The sequence below is a fragment of the Electrophorus electricus genome, chromosome 4 (assembly GCF_041902795.1).
Source record: "Electrophorus electricus isolate QZ-2024a chromosome 4, ASM4190279v1, whole genome shotgun sequence".
NCBI classification, from domain to species: domain Eukaryota; kingdom Metazoa; phylum Chordata; class Actinopteri; order Gymnotiformes; family Gymnotidae; genus Electrophorus; species Electrophorus electricus.
This window is the reverse complement of record NC_137500.1, coordinates 1,299,259-1,326,371: the sequence shown is the minus strand read 5'-3', so window position 1 is coordinate 1,326,371 and position 27,113 is coordinate 1,299,259. Positions and strand designations below refer to the sequence as shown.

At 41.6% G+C, this 27,113-nt stretch overlaps 1 long non-coding RNA gene and 1 pseudogene across 2 annotated transcripts; one reads left to right on the top strand and one right to left on the bottom strand.

Moving 5' to 3' along the window:
* Window positions 1-2,500: 2,500 nt before the first annotated feature.
* Window positions 2,501-10,741, bottom strand: LOC118240836 (immunoglobulin kappa constant pseudogene; annotated as a pseudogene). Its single transcript, XR_014123491.1, has 3 exons — window positions 10,592-10,741; window positions 4,654-4,762; window positions 2,501-2,950 (listed from the first exon to the last, which is right to left on the bottom strand). The product of XR_014123491.1 is annotated as an immunoglobulin kappa constant pseudogene (transcript).
* A 6,421-nt stretch (window positions 10,742-17,162) lies between these two features.
* LOC113569456 (uncharacterized) lies at window positions 17,163-17,692 on the top strand. The gene is made up of 3 exons (XR_004775604.2): window positions 17,163-17,279; window positions 17,363-17,452; window positions 17,554-17,692. It is a non-coding gene; the product is annotated as an uncharacterized LOC113569456 (long non-coding RNA).
* Window positions 17,693-27,113: the final 9,421 nt, after the last annotated feature.

Below are 27,113 nucleotides of genomic sequence, written 5' to 3'. Positions count from 1 at the left end.
ATGAGGCTCTCACACAGTTTCAGACACAGCACCGGGACGCTGCACTTATTGTGGTTGGGGATTTCAACAGCGCTAACCTCAAGTGTGCAGTGCCCAACCTTTACCAGCACGTAACCTTCTCCACCAGGGGAAATAGGACACTAGACCACTGCTACACCCCATACAAGGCACAAGCTCATCCACCGTTTGGTAAGTCAGACCACGCCGCCATCTTTCTCCTACCAAAATATAAACAAAAGCTGAAATGGGAAGCTCCAGTTCAGAGGGAGGTCGCGCGCTGGACAGACCAATTGGTGGACGCTCTGCAGGATGCTCTGGATGACGCGGACTGGGACATGTTCTGGCGCAGCACTGATGATGTCAGCGAGTTTACGGAGGCAGTAGTGGGGTTTATTGGGAAACTGGTGGACGACAGGATTCCAAGAATCACCATCAAGAAGTTTCCCAACCAGAAGCCCTGGGTGGACAGAACCATCCGCGAGGCTCTGAACTATCGAACTGCTGCCTACAATGCGGGGATCATCAGCGGGAACATGGACGAGTACAAGTCTGCAGCATACGGAGTGCGCAGGGCCGTGAGGGAGGCGAAGCGGCGCTACGGGAAGAAACTAGAGACACAGTTCCAGCAGAGTGGCTCTAGATCCCTGTGGCAGGGACTACGGATGATCCCGGACTACAGGAGCCCACCCTCTGGACTGATGAGTGCGGATGAGTCTCTGGCGAATGAGCTGAATACATTCTTTGCTCGCTTCGAGGCTACATCTAGCAGCCCTAATGCTAACAGCGCTAGTGCTAACAGCGCTAGTCCAAATGGCACTATCGGCGCAGCCAATGGCACATGCACGGGGCCCAACATAGAACAGCGCCCTCTGATCATCCAGAGAGTGACGTGAGGAGAGTGTTTAAAAGGGTGAATACCAGGAAGGCGATGTGTTGCCAGGGAGAAGAACGAGTTGCTTGGTGTTGAAGTCTGTGAGGGGATCTGGCGTTCTGACAGTTCTTTGATTACACATGCTTGTCTGTTTAGGTTTTGTGCCACGCCCAACTCTGCTGGTGTGCATCCTGCCCTGTTGTCAACACCACTTCTGTGTTACATCTTTATGTTGTTATGTCTTTATGTTGCCTTATAAACCCTTTCTGTTTGATGGTCATTGATGTTACATTGACTTCTTCTGTTATTGTTAGTGCACATTTATGGTTGGTTTTGTTTTGATTGTTTCGTTCAGTACTTCAGCTGGAGATTCACATTTGGTTAAGCTTTTTTCCTGCATGATCTTCACCTCTGACATTTTGATTGTGAAATGTTCCTGTTCCTCGTGTTCTGAGCATCCTACATCTATTCTGAATATAAATATTTTCCTTTAGCTGTAATTATGAGCTTGTTAATGAAGAGAGGCTTGACAATATAGCAGTTTTTGCTCAAATATGCAAATTCAAGATCAAGTAATCCAGATGAAATAATCAGAAAGGTATAGCCTAGAACAGTTTCTAAGGTGTGTGTGTGTGTGTGTGTGTGTGTGTGTGTGTGTGTGTGTGTGTGTGTGTGTGTGTGTGTGTGTGTGTATGTGTGAGTGTGTGTGTGTGTGGATTGTCACACTGGGGCAAAGGCAGTATTAGAGGCATTTCCTCAGAGATCAGCCACTTTGCATGTGCAGCACCTGCTTCAGTGCTCTGGGAGTGTTTATAGTCCTGTCAGTTTAACACTTCATGACTGAGAGCTGCCTGCCCCAGAAACTTCACCTACAGTAACCATGACTTTGATCCCCATCTTCATCTGCACACTGGTCCTCTGGACTCAAGGTAGAATTTTAAAAAGTGGAATGAATAAAATTAAATTAAGTCAGTGAATGATTAAATATTTTTATAATAGTTAGACATAATATCTTTCTTATTCCTGCATTTTCTTTCATTCTGAATCCAGAGGTCAGGCCATTGTTATTCTCTCATGTTCAGTCCTGATTCATATTGACTTCATATTTGTTGTTTTTTTTCCAGATTCCATGTGTCAGGTGACTGTGCCTCAGATCACAGTCCTGCAGTGAAATCTGCTCTTCCAGGAGACACAGTCACCATCAGCTGTAGGACCAGCCACAGAGTGGATGATGGTGTTGATCTGTTTTGGTACTTGCAGAAACCTGGAGAAGCTGCTAAACTCCTGATCTACTATGCTACTAATTTATGGTCAGGAACCCCAGCTTGTTTCAGTGGTAGTAGATCTGGATCTGACTTCACTCTGACCATCAGAGAAGTCCAGACTGAAGACGCTGGAGATTATTAGTGTCTGGGTGAATTTTACCTCAGTGGTAGCTGAGTGTTCACACAGTATTAGAGAGTCATACAAAAACCTCCCTTAGTCTGAACAGACTGAGACCAAAGATGTTTTAGCACCCACTCCATGATGTTCCAAAAATATACTGACTTACACATTACAGTTTCTAGTGAATGAAACTTATGTTATGTGCAATGTTGGCAAATAATCTTTAATTAAGAAACTATAATGTTGTTTGTTCACATTTTTTATTTCATTTTGACCAATAAACAGAGGAACATTTGAGTAATAAACACAGACTATCTAAAAGACAGCACATTAATGAGTGAGAGGAGAACACTTCAGTACACATGTGGGAGTTTCACGCCTCAGCACACTGCTCTCTACTCAGTGTCTGTGTGACAGGAGACTGGGAGTCCTTGGTGGCCTCACAGGTCACTGTCTTCTTCAGCCACTCCTCCTTCTGGAGGGTCAGGGTGCTGCTCCAGCTGTAGAGACCGTCCTTCTGCAGTAGCCCGGAGCTCTGGCTCACCCCCGAGCTCCAGCTGCTACCAGCCACCTTCCAGCTCAGCTTCCAGTCTGAAGGGAAGCCCTTGTTGGCCAGACACACGAGTGTGACCTTCTCCTGCTGCAGCTGTACACTGGAGGGGGGCAGGACCGTGAGGGTGGGCGGGGCGTCACCTAGGAGACACAACACGGTCTACAGCTCAGACAGGCAGGAACCGTTAGCAGGAAAATCAGTTGTGTTTCACTTCCTCTTTCTGTGGAACTGAAATCAGAAATGTTTTAGATCAACAATATAATTTTCCATTGGCATTAAAACCATGGACAGTATATTTAATTCATGAACCATTTAAATCAATATAATTTATAGTCATACATAGATTAAAATGGAAGTATATTTAACAGACGGTGATTGTTCAGTATGCGAGTATGACGGTTAAAGTGCTTTGTATCGACAACCTCCAGTCAGAGACAAACACTTATACTAATGAAAATTAATCCAGTAGGCAGAATAAAGGTTTGATGAGGGATTTTGCTGAAACATTTATGCTTTTGATAAAAAACGATAATAATGTGGTTCGCGTTACACTAAAAGCTGCAATAACACTGCAACGGTTAGGAAAAATGCGCGAATAAAATTACATTTAATGCGCTTTAATAAGACCTTTATTACAAACAATACCTACTTAAAACTGTGATTTACTGGGAATAAAAAGTGAAGTTCTTCTTACGTCCAGTGTCCTCCACACTAACTTCGTTTAAGGTCCGTACATAAACCTGCTCTAAACACACTGCCGTCTCCAATCTTTAAAGCGCCGTAGTTTAGCTTCAGAGTTAGTGAACGATACAACCCCAAAGATGCTTGTTTTTCTTTTCTTTTTGTAATGAAAGACGTTATAAAAGATACTACATATATACTATATACAATCAGAAATAAAGCTAGAAAAATAAAGACAGATACTAATAAAGAGAAAAAGTTATTTATATCCAACTGAGAGTTTTGGTCACAAAAAATGTGTTTTAGGAGATATTTTTCATATTTTTGTACTCTAAAAACACAGCATTTAATGCAACATCCAAGTCAAGATAATTTTTCTGAAGACTTACACAAATTGTGTTCTAGATGTATAATACAGAAATCTGAGCATTTGTAACAGCCAACGTTTTGATCTTCAGTATACGAGTATTCCGGTATAAGTGAACTGCACCGATAAAATCCAGTCAGGCACCGATATTTCTGACTTTTAAAATAAACCAAACATGCAGATGAAGGTTTGTGGAGAGATATTTCTGAAACATGTATGTTTTTACTGCTGAACGACAATTTTCTACACCCTCCATCGGTATTTATTAAAAGGTCTATAACGACATAGCAACGGTTATTATATAGGAAGATACTTTACAAAGTCACAATTAGTCTAACAAAGATTACGGTTAGTTTATAAAACCACCGTGCATACTGACGCAACGTTACATAATGTGGATTAATAGTGAAGAAAAGTGAAAGTCTACTTACGTCCAACTGATAATTTTGTTCCGCCACCGAAAGTCCACCACAGAGCTACAATCTCGTTTACTGTCCGTACAAAAACCTCTTGATCTAAACACGCCGCTCTCTCCACTATTTACCGCGTAATATTGACATTACTTCGACATTAACGCTTTAGAAAACTCATAAAGGACTTACCCAAAAGATTTTTTAAATAATAAAATAAAATACACACATCCATTCTATTATTAGATAAATTACGACGTAATAGCTTTTGCTCCGTAAATCACAATAAATACGCTTTTAAGTCTGCATTATTATCAAACATCAAACATATCGATTATGATTTCAGAAAATACCAATTTTTGGATAAGTAGTGAAAGTTACTTACGTCCAATTGCGAGTTTTGTGCCGCCACCAAAAGTGCTCCACAGTGATACAAACTCGTTCAGTGGTGGTACAAAAACCTCCTGCTGTAAAGAAGCTGCTCTCTCTGCGCTCTAGAAAGACTTTTTCAAAAGAGTAATAATGGATAGAATTAATAATTTTCAAAATATGCAGGAAAATATCTAGGCATTAAAAATAAATTAATTAAATAATATTTTCTTGCAGCCTATATATTTCTCCGTTTGCTCGTTTTTCGAATGTTACAATTAGTCTTAATTGGTATTCTCAAAATATATGTACATTAAGATGTTTAAAAATTAATGTAAAATAACCATTCGATAACATTTTTTGGACGTGTCAATACAACTTTACAAAATCAATGATCAATGCTGAGAAGTGTAAGAGGACTAATTAAAGAGTTCTATCTGAACAGTCCTGTTTTACTGTTAATTTACTGTGAATTTCTGCTAAATAACCTAATAATGATCTAATAAAATGTTTATTTATTTACTGCCTTGTTTTTGTTTGGCTGCATCTTCAGTACAAGCAAATCTGAAACCAGACAAAGAATCAACAAAACAACATTCACAGAGAGTGACACTGTAAACAAACAAACATTAACATGCATTGAACAATGTGAGGCTGCCCTCCACTGGTTCTTGACAAAACACTACACTGATCTGAACGTCCAGATTGCGGAGTCATTGTATTAGGAACTTGATCAGAGTTAAACTATCATAAATTGAAAATACTCAATTTTTTTTCAAATATTAGTACATGTAAGTATAATTAAGAAGTTTTAAAGTGAATTTAAGAAAATATTCAAAAACAGAGACAATACCATGAGACTTCAGAAGGTTAAACATATTGTCCATGTACTCGAGCTGATCCAGGATCAGCTGCAAAGACAGTCCAGTTACCCCACATAAAACCAGTGAAGTCCCTGGGAAACAGGAGTGTTTTTACTGTCACGAAAGAGTGCACTTGATAGCTGCATATCCAGCTTTGATGCATAAAAAAATACAAAATATAAATGTGGTCAGTCCGTTTTTGTTTATTGTGTGTTTGTTGCCATTTAACCCATATTCATCATTTAATCATTTCTGTCACTGACCCTACCTAGACTGTGTCGTAACATCTGTTTCAGCAACATGGAACTCAAGGTGCTTCAGGACCCTGGACAGCTCCAAGATCAGAGCTAATCAGACCCAGGTGAAGCTCATCAGAGTGACACTCCTGAACTCACCTAATCTACTGATCTCCCATCAGCCCAGAGGCAGATGAAGAGCCAGCTGTACTGAGGGAGGAACTGCAGTTGTCTCACACATTGCTCATTTTCTTCTCAGAGGCAGACAGCCAGTGATCTCCAAATGTGCAGAGAACTGAATGAAGACGCAGATTTACAAAACACATCAGACTCTTACTGACACCTGCCCAATAATAAAGAGTTTTCCTGATATATTTGTCTGAGTTTACTATTTGTTCTACAAAGTTTTGCACGGAAATAGCAAAGGTCACACTGCACAACTGAAATCAATAAGAAGAAACAATAAATACTTCATTAGAAAAGCCGACTGATCATGTAATTAAAAGAGCTAAGCTTCTCAGTGTTTAGTTTTAAGTGAGCAATGACAAATACATATTTATTTTGTTCATTGAAGATCAGCCTGTGATACACAGTAGAATATAATTTCTTTAAATACGTGTGTTCTCTATCATCTGAGGTCTGTGCTTTGGGAGAATCAAACATTTATAGATTACAAATATTTTGAAAGTCATAGCTTGTTAGGCTGTAATAGACATAATTTAATAATACTTGGGATTTACTAGGTTCATTTCAGTTTATTCAACTGTGCTTGAACATTGTTTTTGATCATCGTTCCAGCTGGCAAACCCATGACATCACAGGGTCTGTCCAACAGAACATATCAAACTGAGCTAAGCTCAGCTTCATCTTAGCATAGAGCAGTTTTGTCTCAAAGCTGAAGTTGGTAGAGTAACTAAGCAGGACTTAATATCATCTTCTTTTGTGGAACCCAAAATGTCCAAAATGAGCTGGGAGGGTCTCAGTAAGCCTGGATTATGGAGGTACTGTCATGCAGCCCTCATGCTTCTTGCACAGTTTGCCTAATCATTCTTGTAGGTCTCGTTTTATAATAAACAGCAGCTGGATCTTCACAGTGACTCTGGGTCAATGTTGTTACAGGGATGTAACCTGCTATGGGCAGAGAAGATCTCACCATGGAAGAGCAGGTGAGTAGCAGCCTGTGTAGAGTAGAGAGACTTGCTGTCTACTATGGACAGTCTTATAAAATGGAAAACAGCATTTATCATGGCAAAGTTGAATAAGGAGAGTTTGGTACGTGGAACTGACATACTGTGAACCTCAAACACTGTTTACTCCTCTTTGAAATATAGATCCCACATAAGCCAATGAGGGCGGTAAAATGAGCCAGTTCCAAAATCCTAGAATATTACACAACAGTCTTGACTCATTAATATTTATGCTCCTAAAATTTGCATACACCAGCCCACATTCTAGCCCAGGTGATAATACCATCAACCTGCACAGTTAAAGCTTCAGCATTTCTGCAGGTGTTGTGAAGAACAAAACCATGACAACAGACCAACTATGAAAATGGCAGATTACATACAGAAATGTACCATTCCAGGCTGTGATGATAATGTCACACCCTTCTCAAGGAACTACACTGTTAATGGGCTTTGTTGTTTTCATATTTAACAGGATTCCAGACACCTTTAAGTCAAATTTGTTCGTTTACTCTGCAGATTTTACTCCAGAGAATTTTCCAAGCATTTAAGTATTATATTTACATTTTTGTCATTTAAAAATATAAATGTGTGAGTGAATTACAAAAGTGTCAGTACAATATGGAGCAGCGTCACTCGGTGTCTGACACTGAAGAGAGAGGCAGTTCCAGTTTTATTGGCATCATGATCTCAAGCACAACCTGTAAGCAGCCAGCCCTGCTGTGTGATTCTTTTACACATTTTGTTGCTTTAAGTCAGATCATCTTAAATAGACAGTTTCATAGTGAGCTGACAACTTTAATTTACTTCATGTTGTTGTCGAGATCAAAAGCGAGTAGCTAATATTAGTAATGTTAAAATAGTAAAAAATAGCAGTTAAATAGTAATGTCCATCTATCTTATTTACACAGAGGTTCAATTTATTTTCCTGCCATTTAAAGCTGTCATTTAAATCCACAATAGAAGATGATTCTTTGTCAATTCCTGTCAGGTAAATTTTAATTCATATTTCATCAACAAGACAACTCAGAAGATAACTAATTTGGTTGTTAAAAATATCAACTCTGTAGCTAACTACAGCTAATCAGTGCAAAGCTCTTTAAAATATTCACGAGGCCATCAATAAAGGGAAAACAGAATGTCTCATTCTTGGGCCACAGTGTGAGAGGGGGCACTTAGAGCTGTAATGTTCATCCTGGGAGGGAGGGGAGAGGAAACTTTGCATGTGCAGCACCTGCTTCAGTGCTCTGGGAGTGTTTATAGTCCTGTGAGTTTAACACTTCATGACTGAGAGCTGCCTGCCCCAGAAACTTCACCCACAGCAACCATGACTTTGATCCCCATCTTCATCTGCACACTGCTCCTCTGGACTCAAGGTAACTCACTGCTTTACCTCTGTGGTGAACTGTCACTGTGACACAGATCTACTATTCTTATTTAAAAAACTATTCACAGGGTTAGTACTACTATATAATAGCATATGTACAGTTAATTGTTAACTTTTTTGTGTTTTGTATTCATTTTTTAGGATCCAGAGGTCAGGTAACAGTGACTCAGGATTCAGTGAAATCTGCTCTTCCAGGAGACACAGTCACCATCAACTGTAGAACAAACCCTGCAGTGTATTATCACAGCAGCTACGGACATTATCTACACTGGTATCTGCAGAAATCTGGAGAAGCTCCTAAACTCCTGATCTACAGGGCTACTAACTTACAGTCAGGAACTCCAGCTCGTTTCAGTGGTAGTGGATCTGGATCTGACTTCACTCTGACCATCAGAGGAGTCCAGACTGAAGATGCAGGAGATTATTACTGTCAGAGTGAACACAACATTGGTGGTAACTGGCTGTTCACACAGTGTTAGAGAGTCGTACAAAAACCTCCCTCAGTCAGACTGCACAGAGACTGCACTGCTGCAGCTGGGACCTACTGCAGGTGTTGAGGGGGAGGATGTGATACAGCACAATAACACACTCTGTGGAGGAGAGGAACCAAACTGCATTAAATCACTACTGAACAACACAATTCTATAGAGTACCTCATTTATACTGCAACCTACTCTCAACTGCTCAACTCACACTGTAATCTCAAACCACTCACCACCATGCCATTTATGTCACCTGTAAATTATATTGTAAAAATCAATTGTGGAAGACCATTCTGCCATCCATAAAAATTTGTAGTTTTATATTTTGCTGTATTTTTGTATATTTTTGTAACGGCCAGAGTGCCGTAAGGTGAGGAGTAGGACACACAAGCTCTCCTGATGAAGACAGATGTTAAATAAGATGTAACGAAATGTCAAGACACAGGTAGGTGAGGATCCAAATGCAAGAGTTTATTGAAACACAGGCAGGAAGGAGTCACGAGGTGGGTTGGTAGAGCAGTTGTGAGTGAAAGGGGGATTGTGAAGAGGAGAAAGGGGGGTCTAGTTCAAAGTCAAAACCAGCAGGCAGAAGTAATCCAAAGGGCTGAGAGTGAGATGTTGTCTAGGGAGGAAGCAGAGGTCAATATCCAGGAGAAGCAACAAGAACAAGGAATGCTCTGTATGCATAAGTATAATACAGTACTTCACGAGTAGGGTAGGGAAACCGGGAGGTTATAAAGGAACATGAAATAGGAGACAAGTGTCACCTATCAGTACACATGCGAGGGTGATCTAGGTCTGGGCAGGGAAAGGCTAGTGGGTTGGACCGATACTGTCACATAAGCACACACGAATAACTAACATATTGGCATTCACATGAAACAGGTGAGCTCAGGCAACAGGTTCCAAACATAATTTGCAACACTAACGTGAAAATAAACAGAAACAAAGACTGACAACGATGCACATGCCCACAGCGGTTTAAATACATACAGACATTACATGATAAACCACGTGTAGGTGTGGGCAAACATGGGCGTGGTTACAAACGAGATGAAGAACTCCCACAGCACGCGGTGGGCTGTACCATGTGAACAGTGGGAAGGAGAGCATTCTGTGACATATAATTGATGCCGCAGGGTTGCACAAATCTCTGGAGAAAGTTTGGGCAATTGTTGAGGTGCTAACCCCATCCCACCTGACCCAATTAAAATAATTTTTAGGTTTAATTATAGCTGATTCATTCCCAACCTGGATACCATCTTGAATCCATTGAATGCCCTGTTGTGTAAGGGTGCACAGTGGCATCGGTCTATAGATTGTGGATCTGTGTTCAGGAGGCTAAAGGAACAGTTTGTGTCACACAATGTACTGACACATTATGAGCATCAAAACAGCATGTGATGCATCACCCTACACTATTGGTGCAGCCATCTCTCGTGTGCTTCCCAATGGTGAAGAGAGGCCAATAGTTTTTGCATCAGGGACACTCAGCAAGACAGCACAGAATAATGCACAAACTGAACGTGAGGCCTTGGCAATGATATTTGGAGTAAAAAAGTTCCACCAATATCACTATGCACATGGCAGCAGCATGCATGCAGAGGTGGGCTTTACTCCTGTCAGTGCACAATTACTCCACTGAATACAAGAAAGCATCATCCCAAACGTTGAAGGTCTCTGTGCAGCTGCTGTTACAAGTGGAAGACAAAGAGAAGGTGGACACTGGTGATGTCTACTTGAGACAAATGGAATCACTACCAGTGAGCTCCAGTGGTATTGGTTATGAGACACAGGCAGACCCTTATCAGGGTACCATACTGAAACCTTATCAGCAGTCCTGACGCTGAACTGTCTGTGCAATAAGGGTGCTTAATGTGGGCCATGAGAGTAGAGTCACTGTCCCTCATAAACTGAGCTCCAGAATCCTTAAAGAGTTGCACACTGGCCATCCTGGGGTGGTCAGAATGAAGGCTAAAGCCTGTAGCTGTGTGTGGTGGCCTGGTCCTGATGCTCACATTGAGCTCCAAGCTAAGAATTGTCAGTCCTGCCAGCAGATTCAGAAAATGCTGTGCCATGCTCCTCTCCACTCAAGGGTTTAGCCCAGTATCCATGGCAACATACACACATAGACTTTGCAGGCCCAAGTGAAGACCATATGTTCATGGTCATAGTGGAAGCCCATTCTGGACATGCACAACCGCTTCTGAAGCAGGTGAGAATCTGGCCAGCAGGAGCCATCTCTGTCCTTCAGGACTGTTTTGAGCAGATGACATGGATCACGTTCAAGGAGGCTGCTACTAATAGTGACGCTGTTAACCTGGAGGAATATACAGCATCAGTGACTGGCTACATCAGCAAGTGCATTGATGATGTTACTGTCTCCAAGACCATCATGACACGCCCCCACCAGGAGCCGTGGATGACTGCTGAGGTGCGCGTGCTACTGAGGACCCGCGACTCAGCCGTCAGAGCAGGTGACAAGGAGGCTCTTAGAAAAGCGAGAGTCAAATTGTCACATGCAATCAAGGAAGCAAAGCATGCTCACACACAAAGGATCCATGGACACTTCAGAGACACTGGTGAGACGGCATTCAGGAAAACATCACCTACAGGAAAACATCACCTTCCTTTGATGGTGATGCCTCCCTCCCAGATGCACTGAATGACTTCTATGCACTATTTGATGCACAGAACAATGTTGCAGAGGAATAGTCTATCCCTCTGCAAAATGACCAGGTGGTGTACCTGACTGTGGCTGATGTGAGGCGAACTCTGTGTGGCGTTAACCCATGGAAAGCTTCTGGACCAGACAACATCCCAGGTCGTTTGCTCACAGAATGTGCTGACCAGCTTGCAGATGTCCTAACAAACCACCTATGTGACAATGCTGTTCTTAGATTTCAGTTCAGTATTCAACACCATCGTTCCTCAGCATCTGATTGGAAAGTTGAGCTTACTGGACTTGAACACCTCCCTTTGCAACTGGATCCTGGATTTCTTGACTGGTAGACCTAAGTCAGTCCAGATCGGGTGCAACACTTCCAACACCACCACACTGAGTGTTGGTGCTCCCCAGGGCAGCGTACTCAGCCCTTTGCTGTTCATACTGCTGAGTCAAGAGTGTGCAGCAATGCACAGCTCGAACCACATCATCAAGTTCGCTGACGACACGACCGTAGTGGGTCTCAACAACAAGGACGACGAGTCAGCAAACAGAGAGGAGGTGCGAGAACTGGTGAGCTGATGCAAAGTCAACAACCTATATCTGAATATTGACAAAACAAAAGAGATGGTTGTTGACTTCAATAGAGCAAGGCGAGATCACTCCCAGCTTACCATCAATGGCTTCTCAGTGGGAATCATCAAGAACACCAAGTTCCTTGGTGTTCACTTAGCGGATAACCTCACCTGGACCCTGAACACCAGTTCCATTACCAAGAGAGCCCAGCAACATCTTTACTTCCTTTGGAAGCTGAGAAAAGCCCATCTCCCACACCCATCCTCACTACCTTCTATAGAGGTACTATAGAGAACATCCTGAGCAGCTGCATCACTATCTGGTATGAGAACTGCACCGTCTTTGACCGCAAGAACCTTCAGAGAATAGTGGGAACAGCTGAGAAGATCATTGGGGTCTTTCTTCCCCCATCACGGACATCTACACAACACGATGCCTCTGTAAAGCCACCAGCATTGTGGGAGAACCCACACACCCCTCACACAAACTGTTCACCCTTTTACCATCTGGAAAAAGTTACCACAGCATCTGGTCCCTCACCTTTAGACTGTGCAACAGCTTCTTCCCAGAAGCCATTAGACTCCTGAACTCTGGCTAATTCCAATTCCAATTCCAGCAAACGGATACTACACACACACATACACACATGCTTATACACTGTCATGAATGTGCGCACACACACACACACACACATATATACATACATACACACATATCCATACACACACACATACACACACACATTGTTTTTGTATCAGAGTAGTTGCTGAAGTCAAACTTCACACACATATAAGATACACTCCTGTTGCAGTCTTGCACATTATTCCTACTTGCTGCTAGAATACTGTACTAAATAAGCACTGGACTCTGAACTGTTCTGGCTGCTACCGGAGACTGCTATGTTCAGTATAGCATGTCACTGACTCCTAGGCACAACCCACTTTCCATATCCCCAGTACTGCATACTGGTCAAAATTAATGCACTGTCTGTTCTTTGTGTATTGGTCCTGTCCTGTATTTATTTATTGTATGACATTGCACTGTATTGTATTGTTCGCACTCGTGTAGAATGTTGTCTGTTAGACTTGTTTTGTTTTATGTTGCACCATGGTCCAGGTGGAACATTGTTTTGTTTTTGTTGTGTACATTTATATAGCTGAAATGACAATAAAAGCCTTTTGAAACTTTGAACCATTCAAAGTGGCCTAAAGTGGAGCTCATGGACTCCACATCCATAGACAGGACCATGTGAGTACTGAAGAATCTATTCAGCTGTGATGGAATACCTGAGGTCCTTGTCAGTGATAATAGACCACAATGCATTGCACAGGAGTTCGCTGCATTCCTAAAGGCCAACCATGTCAAGCACATTCAGCCACGACTCGGAGAAGCAGAGGAGGTTGCAGTCCCGAATGTCCCTCTGGAACTTTATCCTGGCCCAGAGGTCGTCAAGCTTGTTGTCCAGAGACTGGACATTGGCTAGCAGGATGCTAGGAAAGGGAGCTCAGTGTGCCTGAGCCCTCAGCATGTTCCTGACGCCGACTAGCTTTCCTCGAGGGATGCTGCACTTATCGTGGTTTGGGATTTCAACAGCACTAACTTCAAACGTGCAGTGCACAACCTTTATCAGCACATGACCTTCCCCACCAGGGGAAATAGGACACTCGACCACTGCTACACCCCATACAAGGACAGCTTTGAGGCACTAACTCATCCACTGTTTGGTAAGTCGGACCACGCTGCCATCTTCCTCATACCAAAATATAAACAAAGGCTGAAACGGGAAGCTCCAGTTCAGAGGGAGGTCGCGTGCTGGACATACCAATCAGTGGCCGCTCTGCAGGTTGCTCTGGATGATGCAGACTGGGACATGTTCTGACACAGCACTAATGTTGTCAGCGAGTTTACGGAGGCAGTAGTAGGGTTTCTTGGGAAACTGGTGGACGATATGATTCCAAGAGCCACCATCATAAAGTTTCCCAACCAGAAGCCCCGGGTGGACAAAACCATCCACGAGGCTCTGAACTCTCGCACTGCTGCCTACAATGCGGGGATCATCAGTGGGAACATGGACTAGTACAAGTCTGCGAGGAGAGTGTTTAAAAGAGTGAATACCAGGAAGGCGGCAGGACCAGACAGTATCTGCGGGAGAGTCCTCAAAGCCTGCGCAGACCAGCTAGCCCCGGTATTCACCAACATCTTCAATATCGGTATCGTCCCATCCAGCTTCAAGCGATCCCTGTCCCAAAGAAACCTTGAACCTCCAGCCTCAATGACTATCGCCCTGTTGCCCTCACATCAGTCGTGATGAAGTGCTTTGAAAAGCTAGTCAGAGACTTCATCACCTCTTCACTGCCAGCCTCCATGGACCCACTGCAGTTTGCATACTGCCACAACCGCTCCACTGATGACGCAATTGCACATCTGCTCCACACCACAATGACCCACCTGGAGGGGTAATTATGTTAAAATGTTGTTTGTCGACTACAGTTCAGCATTTAACACTATGATCCCCTCTCTACTCACTACTAAGTTGGGGGATCTAGGACTGCATACATCCCTGTGTGACTGGATCGCCAACTTCCTAATAGACAGACCACAGTCAGTAAAGGTGGGCAACTGCACCTCATCCACCCTCACCCTCAGCACTGGAGCTCCTCAGGGTTGTGTCCTAAGCCCCCTGCTCTACTCACTGTACACCTACGACTGCGCAGCCACTTCCAGCTCCACCATCATTGTCAAGTTTGCTAACGATACCGTCGTCATGGGCCTGATCTTGGACAACGATGAGAGGGCCTACCTGGAGGAGATTAAACACCTGGAAAACTGTTGCCAGGGAAATAATCTCCTCCTAAATGTCAGCAAGACAAAGGAGCTGATCGTGGATTGCAGCAAGAAGCAGGAGCGGCACTGCCAACCTGTGAGGATCAATAGAACCATGGTGGAGAGAGTACACAGTTTCAGGTACCTTGGCGTTCACATCTCGCAGGACCTGTCCTGGTCCCGCCACACCAACTCCCTGGCAAAGAAGGCTCGTCAGCGTCTTCACCACCACAGACGCCTAATAGACTTCAGACTGCCCTCCAAGGTACTGTGGAACTTCTACACCTGCACTATCGAGAGCATCCTCACGGGGAACATCGCAGTTTGGGAACAGCACCAAGCAGGACAGACAAGCACTGCAGAGGGTGGTGCGTTCAGCAGAGCGCATCACTCATACAGAACTTCCTGACCTGTAGACCATCTTTTACAAGCGGTACCAGACCAAGGCCAGGAGTATTGTGAAGGACCCCACCCATCCCAACAACAGGCTCTTTTCTCTGTTGAGGTCAGGGAATATATATATTAAATATATATATATATTTAATTTCCTTATGCACCTGTTTCTTTCCTCAGTTTGGACAGAGCACTCACAAAACCATTTCACTGCGAGTTATACTGTGTATGACTATGTACGTGACAAATAAACCAAACTTGAAACTTGAAACATTCACTCAGCTGCAGATCCATCTGAAATGTTTGTGCGAGTTTGCACTGAGATCCTCCAAGTCTCACTCCATCACTGTCCAGTAGAGGTTAGACACATATTTGCTGACCTACCGTAACACTCCACATCAGGGCTGCAGTTGCGTACTCGTCTTGATGCTCTGAGACCCAGTGTACTCTCTGCTGTAGGAGGCCTGTTCTGTTATGGGGCAGAATATTCCCCTGAACTGGCTCGAGGTCAGATGCAGTCTACCCTCTACCTCTAGAAAAAAAGATAGAGAATTGTAATTACTAAGACTTTCTTAGTAGGGTGGGAGGAAATGTGTATTGCTGCTGTCTATGTTCACCACTTCGTGGCAGTGTTATTCACATAGCTTGGGTGAATGACCTAGTAAAAAGGAGAGTTCCAAATCCACTTCCACATGTCCATAGTGTTATTGAATGTAGACATTAGATACTGTCTTTTCTAAATGTTCTGCTGATGCAGACATAACGCAGGTGTCATCAATACCAACATGATCTTCAATGTCAGGAAAACCAAGTGTATAAAAATCATGACTGAATGTGAGAGTGCAGCACATAAGAGAGGATTACTGAGAGTTCTAAGAGGAGAGAGAGAAGAGGAGAGAAGAGGAGTGATTCTATCATTTATTTGATAAAGTGAATCAGACATACAAACTAGTGCTGTGAGGTGAAATGTCAGTTGTCCTGTTTGCATATGTGAGCTGCTTCACTGCTCCACACACTTTAAGAGCTGTAGTGGTGATCAGAGAGTGTTCAGTCCTTTAACACACACTGACACACAGCACAATGATGATGTCACTCATTCTACTGCTGGGGACCCTGGGACTCCTCACTCAGGGTGAGACAAACTGAAATAAGTTTAGTTTTCATTTTTACTTGGCTTTGGATGGTCATGTTTATTTGCTGCAATTTTAATTTTCAAAGTTACAATATGTTTAATTTGGATTTTATTTATTTAAAATTCTTCCAAATTTAAATGTTATTTTGTATGTGATTATTTTTAGAATCCTTTGGGGAGATAATCCTCACTCAGACTCCAGGATCTCAGTCTTTTCAACCAGGACAGACTGTTACTATCAGCTGCAGGGCCAGTGAGAGTGTTAGCAGTTACCTCCACTGGTACCTACAGAAACCTGGAGAAGCTCCTAAACTCCTGATCTATGCTGCATCACACCGTCAGTCTGGGATTCCAGATCGTTTCAGTGGTAGTGGATCTGGTACAGAATTCACTCTAAAAATCACTAGAGTCCAGGCTGAAGATGCAGGAGATTACTACTGTCAGCAGAGTTACAGTGGGTTCACACAGTGTTAGAGTGCTGTACAAAAACCTCCCTCAGCTGTAGAGGAACTGCTCTGAATCAAACACAGACTGATCTGAGATCAGCTGCAGAGCTGCTAAATCTGGAATCACATCAACTCCAAAATACTACAGTACTGAACTGTTTGATCTTTTAAATTGTCATCATTGTGTAATGGATACTTACATCACTACATATGTAGCAGGTTAATGTCTTTCCGTTAAACCAACCCCTGATAACGTCCTGCTTCCACACTCAGGTTCTGGACAAAGGCAGTAATATATGAACATCACTGTGGTGTATAAGGACAGGTGAACACTACCTAGTGAACTGGTCTGAGTTACTCCTGATTCTTTTAATTATTTTACTGCTGTTTTTATCCTGGAGATCCTGGAAAAGCTGCTGAGGAAATACTGTGTTAAACTGTCCAGACAGCAACTGGTATGTGGAGTTAATTCTTCCTTCTTTTTAGACTAAAAGAGTTATTTTAATGTCCTGATAACTGAATTTCTGTATCATGTTAGGTGATGATGGGATAGACATGGTGAAAAAGTAGAATTACCGTTGAAGTGTAGCTGAATACATCATCCTGGGAATTTCACCACAGGGAAAAAGTGAGTTTTTACCATTCACACACAAACTAAATTTTTGCAATGTTAAGAAGAAAGGAATATAATTCCAACTTTTATTTAGTCAAAATTATTGTCTGCCACAGGATAAGGAAACTTAAAAATGCAAGGCAGGATGCAATATTGAGGCTGACCATGTGGGGGCAGACTAATCACATTTCAGGACCACACATGCACATCCAGAACAGCAAACATCAAGTGATCTACAAGAGTGAAGGGATTCCACCATCCAGACTAGACTCAGCTTATACTGTAATGATGGACAGTAGTACAGTAATACATTACAATAATTTATAGAAAAAAAGGAGAAGACTTTGTATACCAGCAGATGTCTGTGCTGAGTAATGAGAGAACCACATGATGGTAATCACAGAAATGGATGAATTGATCACAGTGTGGATCAGACCTCACCTGAAGTTATACAACATGTACAAGGATTGATGCAGCTAGTGGTCAAAACCTTGCTGTAACACACTGGAAATACAGTCAGTGATTCCAAAGGTAACAAGCAACGTAAATAAACATAAACAAACAACAAAAACCTTCAGTAGGAGAAATCCACAGTAGTTAAACACCAAAAAGATTATAACCACAGCAAACAAAAACTACACACAAAAGATATAAAGATTAAAACACAGGTTACATAGAAAAGGAGGCAAAACACAAACTCCTTAAAGGAGACAAACACACTCAATACAGACAGAGTAAAAGTGACCAGACTGCTGGGAACCAAGAACCAGCAGAGTCAGTTTAATCAGCTGGTCTACACACACACACACACACACACACACACACACACACACACACACACACACACACACACAAGTCCACCACTACTGGCATTAAAATAAGTGTTTTGAATCAAGTTGAGACTTTGTTAGACCAGCTATACAGAAGTATGGCTATACAGTCATATTCTAGTATTTAGCAGCTACGCTTATAGCATATATGAACACAGCAGTCACTGAGGTAGCAGCCAGTACAATAATGTAATGATACAATACTTGAAGAATTCAACACGATAATTGATAAATGCAGTACATGCAGAACATATTTCTAAGGAATGTGAGAATGTGAGAACAGTGTGTGTATGTCTGTGTGTGTGTGTGTGTGTGTGTGTGTGTGTGTGTGTGTGTGTGTGTGTGTGTGTGTGTATTTCTCTGTGTGTGTGTGTGTGTGTGTGTGTGTGTGTGTGTGTGTCTGGTGAATGATGATAATGTGATAATGAATGGGACACATATCTGAGCCTGAATACCTGCTGCAGCTCAACCACACAAACCACAGAGAAGGAGGAAACCAGGGGGACCAGAACACAAGCAGACAGGAAGTCCTTCCTCCTAAAGAGTCCCCACATCAGGAAGTCCTTTCTCCTAAAGAGTGCTGTCTGCTTATGTGCTTCCATACATCCACTGATATAATTCACCATTACAGAACAGAGAGTGAAGGGCTGCTTCTGAACTGCACTGACTGCACCTGCACCGCACCTATACACTGGCACACCTTGAAATACAATGATCTCCTCTGAGGTTTCTTCCATTTACATTCTTAACACAAAACTCTTGTTACAGCCTTAAGCCTAGATGAGGTCATAATATTTAAATAATAAAATACCCTGCAAACTCATTCATTCATTTATTTCTTTATTTGCTTTATTTCTTAAATTTTTTATTCATTATCTAAATGTATTAGTTGAGAACATAATTTTTATTCAATCTTGATACTGTTTTATTGGTAATTATTTCCTTTGCTTGTGTATGTAATGTTCAGATAAAAATGAAGAACTGAAACTAGTCTCTAGTAAAGTCAATACCAGTCAGAGTGAAAGAGAGCGAGAGCAGTGGGGTGAAACAGATTTGCGTTTACAGCCCTGAAAAACCTGCTCCTTCCCAGAATAGAACAACACTTTTTGCAGATGTTCAACTTACATTAGCCAAACTTATTCAAGCACAACACACCCCAGTGCAAAGAATCTTACAGTACAGATAGTGAATAATAAAATAATACAAGAACAGACCAAGTTCAAAAAGAAGCTTTACTGAACTGAAAACAAAACTCAATAATTAAAACCAGCTGAGAGGTGAATTAAGAAAAAAGAGCATTCTTCAGACTATAAACTCCATTGTTCAGGGCTGTGTAAGTGTGTTACATCACATTACAACTGACTGAGGTCATCATGGAAGATGGTAGAGCTCCTCCTCCTCTTCCCTAAATGCAGCACTAAGAGTCAGTGAGCTGCTGTGGCTGTAACAGAAGTTCTGTTCTTCTACTCTGGTCAACACACTCTCTTAGACATCCACTGTGCAACTCACCAGCGCCCCTTGTGGAAAGTATGTAGACCGCAGGCACAACAAAGATCCTGTACAGAGCAGGGACTAGGCGCACTACAGCACACACACGTTTAGAAATCTTTACATAACATTTACTAGATACTTCTTATTTATCATTCTCTCTTGATCTGATCTTTAGCTCCAGTTCTCCAATAATCAGCACACTGTACCATAGTTTTCTGACATTGTTTATATTAAATAGAAATACTACTTGACCTTTAAGAGCTTCTATATATTACATTGTATTATAAAGTTTATAGTTATCTAGTATGGTTTGTTCTGTTAAATACGGTTCTGTAAGAGGTATTCAGTGGGGTCAATACATCAGACAGAGGCCACAGAGAGTATTTGGTGTTTGGGTATTAATACAGAGAGGCCACAAAGAGTATTTGGTAGACATGTATTGATATAGAGAGGCCACAGACAGTATTTGGTAGATGTGTATTAGTACAGAGAGGCCACAGAGAGTATTTGGTAGACATGTATTAACACAGAGAGGCCACAGAGAGCATTTGGTAGGCGAGTATTAATACAGAGAGGCCACAGAGAGTATTTGGTAGATGTGTATTAATACAGAGAGGCCACAGAGAGTATTTGGTAGACATGTATTAACACAGAGAGGCCACAGAGAGTATTTGGTAGGTGAGTATTAATACAGAGAGGCCACAGAGAGTATTTGGTAGATGTGCATTAATAAAGAGAGACCACAGAGAGTATTTGGTAGACGTGTATTAATACAGAGAGGTCACTTTGCATGTGCAGTACCTGCTTCAGTGCTCTGGGAGTGTTTATAGTTCTGTGAGTTTAACACTTCATGACTGAGAGCTGCCTGCCCCAGCAACTTCACCCACAGCAACCATGACTTTGATCCCCATCTTCATCTGCACACTGGCCCTCTGGACTCAAGGTAAAAGATCTTTTGATCTTTGCTTTTGAGGTGAATAACCTAAAAAAACAGATGTCTTGTTTAATAAAATATTCTAAACCTTCTATTAACAGATAAAAGCAACATAAGAAAGGGAAAATAAAATATGATTTAAATTGGATTTACTTTGTTTTGTTTTGTTTTTTCCCCCAGAATCCATGTGTCAGGTGACTGTGACTCAGACTCCTGCAGTGAAATCTGCTCTTCCAGGAGACACAGTCACCATCAGCTGTAGAACAAACCCTGCAGTGTATTATCACAGCAGCTATGGACATTATCTACAATGGTACCTGCAGAAACCTGGAGAAGCTCCTAAACTCCTGATCTACAGAGCTACTAACTTACAGTCAGGAATTCCATCTCGTTTCAGTGGTAGTGGATCTGGATCTGATTTCACTCTGACCATCAGAGGAGTCCAGACTGAAGATGCAGGAGATTATTACTGTCAGAGTTACCATTATATCAGTAGTACACCCCTGTTCACACAGTGTTAGAGAGTTGTACAAAAACCTCCCTCAGTCAGACTGCACAGAGACTGCACTGCTGCAGCTGGGACCTACTGCAGGTGTTGAGGGGGAGGATGTGATACAGCACAATGACACACTATGTGGAGGAGAGGAACCACAACACAACACACTCACTACTGAACAACACAAATCTACAAAAAATCATTCTTCTAGGAACCACAACACATTCACTCTAGTCAACAAAAAAATCTATAATGAATCACAAAGACACAATACAGACAACACTGTTGCACTTCTGTTAGAGGAGAGTTTTGTAGATCTATATGTCATTCTACTCCTGCTGTCTATGTGTTAGAAATGGAAGGTGTGAACATTAGTATGATCCATCAAGAAGAAACCCACCATTAAACACAATGCTAATGTTGCTGTTGACACTGACAGTGATAACAGCTCAGACTGAGCTGCATCACCAGAAACCTGGAGAAAATCCTAAACTTCACCTGTCTCTCTTTTCTTTGATCAGATGATCTCTCTGTTTCTGCTGGAGCAGGTGAAGACAAAACACTACAGTTATAACAATAATAACAACACATGGAATTTATCTAGTGCTTATCAAGACCCCACAGAGGCACATTTACACACACCCAGTGCATGGAATCAGAAACCAGTCACAGCACTGCAGTACTGAGACCTTTGGTATCTTGGGGCAGTTGTTCTTATAATAGAGCAGGTAGTTATTAGTGGAGAGAAATCTCTACTGGTAGCATTATTGCTAAATCAGTGTCAGTCATCTTCAGGAGATTCTGTCCTGTTTAGAGGTGATGTAAGCACACACTAAAGCACTAATCACCATGTCTGTGCCTTCATCTGATTATTCTCAGCCATTGTGAAACATTTCTACCAACACATACTTTTCATGTCCATTCTAAATCTTTATTAACAAGTAAAAGTGAAAAATCTAAGATCTTTAGGAGGTAAAGTTAAATAACCTCACTATACTTGCTTAAATAAACTTACTACACAATAAGATAAAATAATGCCACCAACTGAAACAATGACTTTTTGAAAAACTGACTGAAATCTTTCAGTAAAATTCTCTCTCTCACACACAAGCGCATCGCTCGCTCTATGCCCTCTGCCGCCCCCACAACACACACACACACACACACACACACACACACACACACACACACACACACACACACACACACACACACACACACACATAAATGAAATGGTAGCTTTATCAAAGTTTAATCCTATACCTCATCACACATTAGCATTTCTGCTGTATAGAAATGTAGGACTTTAAAGATATTTATTGTTATGATTATTGTTGTGGGAAATGTTTTAATTAAGAGTCTATAATGTTTATTCAAAATTTTTATTCCATTTTGATCAAATAACCAAGGAACATTTGAGTAATAAACACAGACTATCTAAAAGACAGCACATTAATGAATGAGAGGAGAACACATCAGTACACATGTGGGAGTTTCACGCCTCAGCACACTGCTCTCTACTCAGTGTCTGTGTGACAGGAGACTGGGAGTCCTTGGTGGCCTCACAGGTCACTGTGTTCTTCAGCCACTCCTCCTTCTGGAGGGTCAGGGTGCTGCTCCAGCTGTAGAGGCCGTCCTTCTGCAGTAGCCCGGAGCTCTGGCTCACCCCCGAGCTCCAGCTGCTACCTGCCACCTTCCAGCTCAGCTTCCAGTTTGAGGGGAAGCCCTTGTTGGCCAGACACACGAGTGTGACCTTCTCCTGCTGCAGCTGTACACTGGAGGGGGGCAGGACCGTGAGGGTGGGCGGGGCGTCACCTAGGAGACACAACACGGTCTACAGCTCAGACAGGCAGGAACCGTTAGCAGGAAAATCAGTTGTGTTTCACTTCCTCTTTCTGTGGAACTGAAATCACAAATATATTATAGAATTTTCAATGGGCATTAAAACCCTGGACAGTATATTTAATTTATGAACCTTTTAAATAAATATAATGAATAGTCATACATAGATTAAAATGGAAGTATATTTAACAGACGTTGATTGTTCAGTATGCGAGTATTACGGTTAAAGTGCTTTGCATCGACAACCTCCAGTCAGGGACAAACACTTATACTAATGAAAATTAACCCAGTAGGCAGAATAAAGGTTTGCTGGCGGATATTGCTGAAACATTTATGTTTTTACTAAAAAAACGCTAATAATGTGAGTCGATTTACACTAAAAGCTGCAATGACACTGCCACGGTTAGGATAAATGCGCTAATAAAATCACCTTTAATGCGCTTTAATAAAGAGACCTTTATTACAAACAATACCTACTTAAAACTGTGATTTACTGAGAATAAAAAGTGAAGTTCTTCTTACGTCCAGTGTCCTCCACACTAACTTCGTTTAAGGTCCGTACATAAACCTGCTCTAAACACACTGCCGTCTCCTCTCTTTACAGCGCCGTAGTTTAGCTTCAGAGTTAGTGAACGATACAACCCCAAAGACGCTTGTTTTTCTTTTCTTTTTGTGTAATGAAAGAAGTTATCAAAGATACTATATACATACAATATACAATTTGAAATAAAGATAAATAAATATAGAAAAATAAAGACAGAAACTACATTAATTTTGAATAAAGAGTGCAAGTTACTTAAATCCAAATGAGAGTTTTGTGCCGCTAAAAGTGTGCGTGTGTGCATGAACCTGTGTTTCGCAGAACTGAATTCGGTGATCCCTTTAAACTATTTCAGACTTATATCGTTAATGTTTATGCGTTAGATACATGTAGACTTTGCAGAATCATAGCAACTGATTATAAGAATTGTGTTTTTAGATATATTTATGTACACTAAAAACAATGTTTAATGCAACATCCAAATCAAGATAATTTATCTAATGACATAAATAAATGTGTTCTAGATGTATAATTTAGGAATTTGAGTATTTGTAACAATGTTTTGATCCTGCAGTATGTGAGTATTACAGTAAAAGTGAACTGCACCGATAAAGCTGCAGTCAGGTACCGATATTTCTGACTTTTAAAATAAACCCAGCATGCAGATGAAGTCTTGTTGAGAGATATTCCTGATACATGTATGTTTTTACTACTGAACGACACTTAAGAAACTCTCCATCGGTATAAATTAAAAGGTCTATAAGGACATATCAATGGTTATGATATAGGAAGATACTTAACAAAGTCACAATTAGTCTATAAAAGAGTACTGGGTAGTTTACAAAACCACCGTGCGTTCTGATGCAACGTTACCTAATGTGGATTAATAGTGTCACCTAATGTGGATTAAAAGTTAAAGTCTACTTATGTCTAACTGACATGTTTTGTTCCGCCACCGAAAGTCAACCACAGTGCTACAATCTCATTTCCAGGTATAAAAGGGTCCTGAAGACACTATTAGGAAGCTTTATGCTCAACCTTGTGTTTTCATTTGTGTGTTTGTTCTTTGCTGTTTTGATTGTTCTGTGCTCTGACCCTGTTAGTCTACTTCCACAGTGAGATTCGCTTTGGCCTTCTGCTTGTTCTGTTGCCCTTGTATCTAGTGTATATAGTGTATACAGTGTCTATATTCTAGTCTGTATAGTCTGTATTCACTTGTGTCACTTCACACCAGGTGTAGGGTGGGCTGCTGTTTGTTTTGCAGTTTTGGGGTTTGTCTCTGTTTTGTGTTTGGTGAGGGAGATAGGAAAGTGTTTTGGTTTTCTCATTTTGTTTTGTTAGGTTTTGTAGCCCCACTTATGGTCAGTGTCACAAAGGTCCACCCTCCTCACGTCCCTGATGTCTTGGTTTCCCTTTCTTCCTGCACTCCCTTGTTCCAAGCCTTAGTTTCATTTTCTCCACACCCGTCTGTTCCTCTATTCCACTCCTTGTTTTAGTTTCCACTCTTCCCATGTTCACCTGTATCTGTTTAGTGTCTGCTTGTCTTGCTTATCTAAGCCCTGTGGATTTGTCTTCTGGTTGTTTGTTATGGTGGTAAGTTATGTCTCTCTGTCAGGTTTGCCTTATGCCTATTTTACTGTTGTTGTCATTGCTTTTCTGTGTATTCCAACCATGTGTTATTACCCTCAGCAGCCCTTAGCCTGTTTGTTTTACCCTTCGTGTCATGTTTCCTACATTTAATAAACCACCTCCTGCAATTGCATTCTACCTCTGCCTGTTCCTGTCAGAAGCATTAGTCAGTTTCATTATTCTTGTTTGGTGATTTACCATTTTCAGTGTTGACCCATCTGAAGTCTTTCTGGTGTGATTTGTGCATATTGTATTACACTATTATATAATTGATCATAATACAACAGTCACTGTTTCATCTCTGATTTGTTCCATTTTGTTTACTCACATATCCATCATTCATACTCACTTTCACTTGCCAATTAACCTCAATTTATCATTTACTAATTTCTGTCACAGACCCTACCTGGACTGGGTCATAACAGAAATTAGGGGCTCATCCATTTTTGGTTGTGTGCATTTGTTGGGCATTTTTTTTCCCTTTGGTGGGGAGTGTGAGATTGTTGCTGGCTGTTGGGTTAGGATGGTTCCTTTCAGAATAGTGGATTTCTCACTCTGCCCTACTATGGACGTATTTGATAGGTGTTGTAAAGACGGTCTTCATGCTACAGCAGATTTCTTTGACATAATGATACATTGGCCTCAAGGTGGAGATGAAGGCCATTTTGTAGGAAGTCTTGGTATTGGAGAATATCCTCCCATAAAGAAACAAGGTCCCTGGGGTTTCGCCTCAACCTCTTGGGTTAATCCCAGAGGCCTACCAGCAGAACTTCAGGCAACTAGACAAACACCCCTCTAAACTTACGTAGAATTTGTATGGGAAATCTGTGTAATTTGATAAATGGTGTGCTGCCAGTCAGTCAGAGCTTTCATGAGCTAAAGGAGCTCATGTTAGAAGAATTCAAAATCTACTCTCCCACACAGGTAGTGGTGTGTTTAAATAAGCAGAAGTATCGACTCTCTCAGACAGCTTTTGCTGCCAATGAATTCATGTTAATACACAAAACTGTCTTTGCTTCTCTGCCAGTGCCAAAAAGAGAAACCCATCCTTGCAAGACTGTCCCCTTACCCCACAGAAAAAGTGAAGTCCCTGAGAAACGGGCATGTTTTTACTGTCACAAAAGAGGGCACTTGATAGCCGCTTGTCCAGCTTTGATGCGTACAAAAACATGATAGGTAAATGCGGTCGGTCAGTTTTGTCGGTCCATTTTTGTTTATTGTTTGTGTTAAATTCATCCTATTCATCATTTAATAATTTCTGTCACTGCTCCTATCTAGACTGGGTCATAACATCTGTTTCAGCAACATGGAACTCAATGTGTGTCAGAGCCCTGGACAGATCCCAGAACAGAGCTAATGAGACCCAGGTGAAGCTCATCAGAGAGACACTCCTGAACTCACCCAATCCACTGATCTCCAATCAGCCCAGAGCCAGATGAAGAGCCAGCTGTGCTGAGGGAGGAACTGCTGTTGTCTCACACATTGCTCATCTTCTTCTCAGAGGCAGAGAGCCAGTGATCCCCAAAAGTCGAGAGAACTGAATGAACATGCAGATTTACAAAACACATCAGATTCTTACCCACACCTGGCCAAATATAAAGAAATTTCCTGATATATTCTTCTGTGTTTACTGTTTGTCCTACAATGAATTGAACAGAAATAGCACAGGTCACATTGCACAACAGAAACCAACAGAAATAAACAATAAATACCTTATTACAACAGCCTGCTGATCATGTAATTAAAACAAAGGTAAGCTTCTCTCCTTGCACTGTCTGGCTTATCATTCATGTTGCGTTCATTTTGTAATAAACTGCGGTTGGATTCTCACAGTGACTCTGGGTCAGTGTTGTTATAGAGATGTAACCTGCTATGGGTAGAGAAGATCTCACCATGGAAGAGCAGGTGAGTAG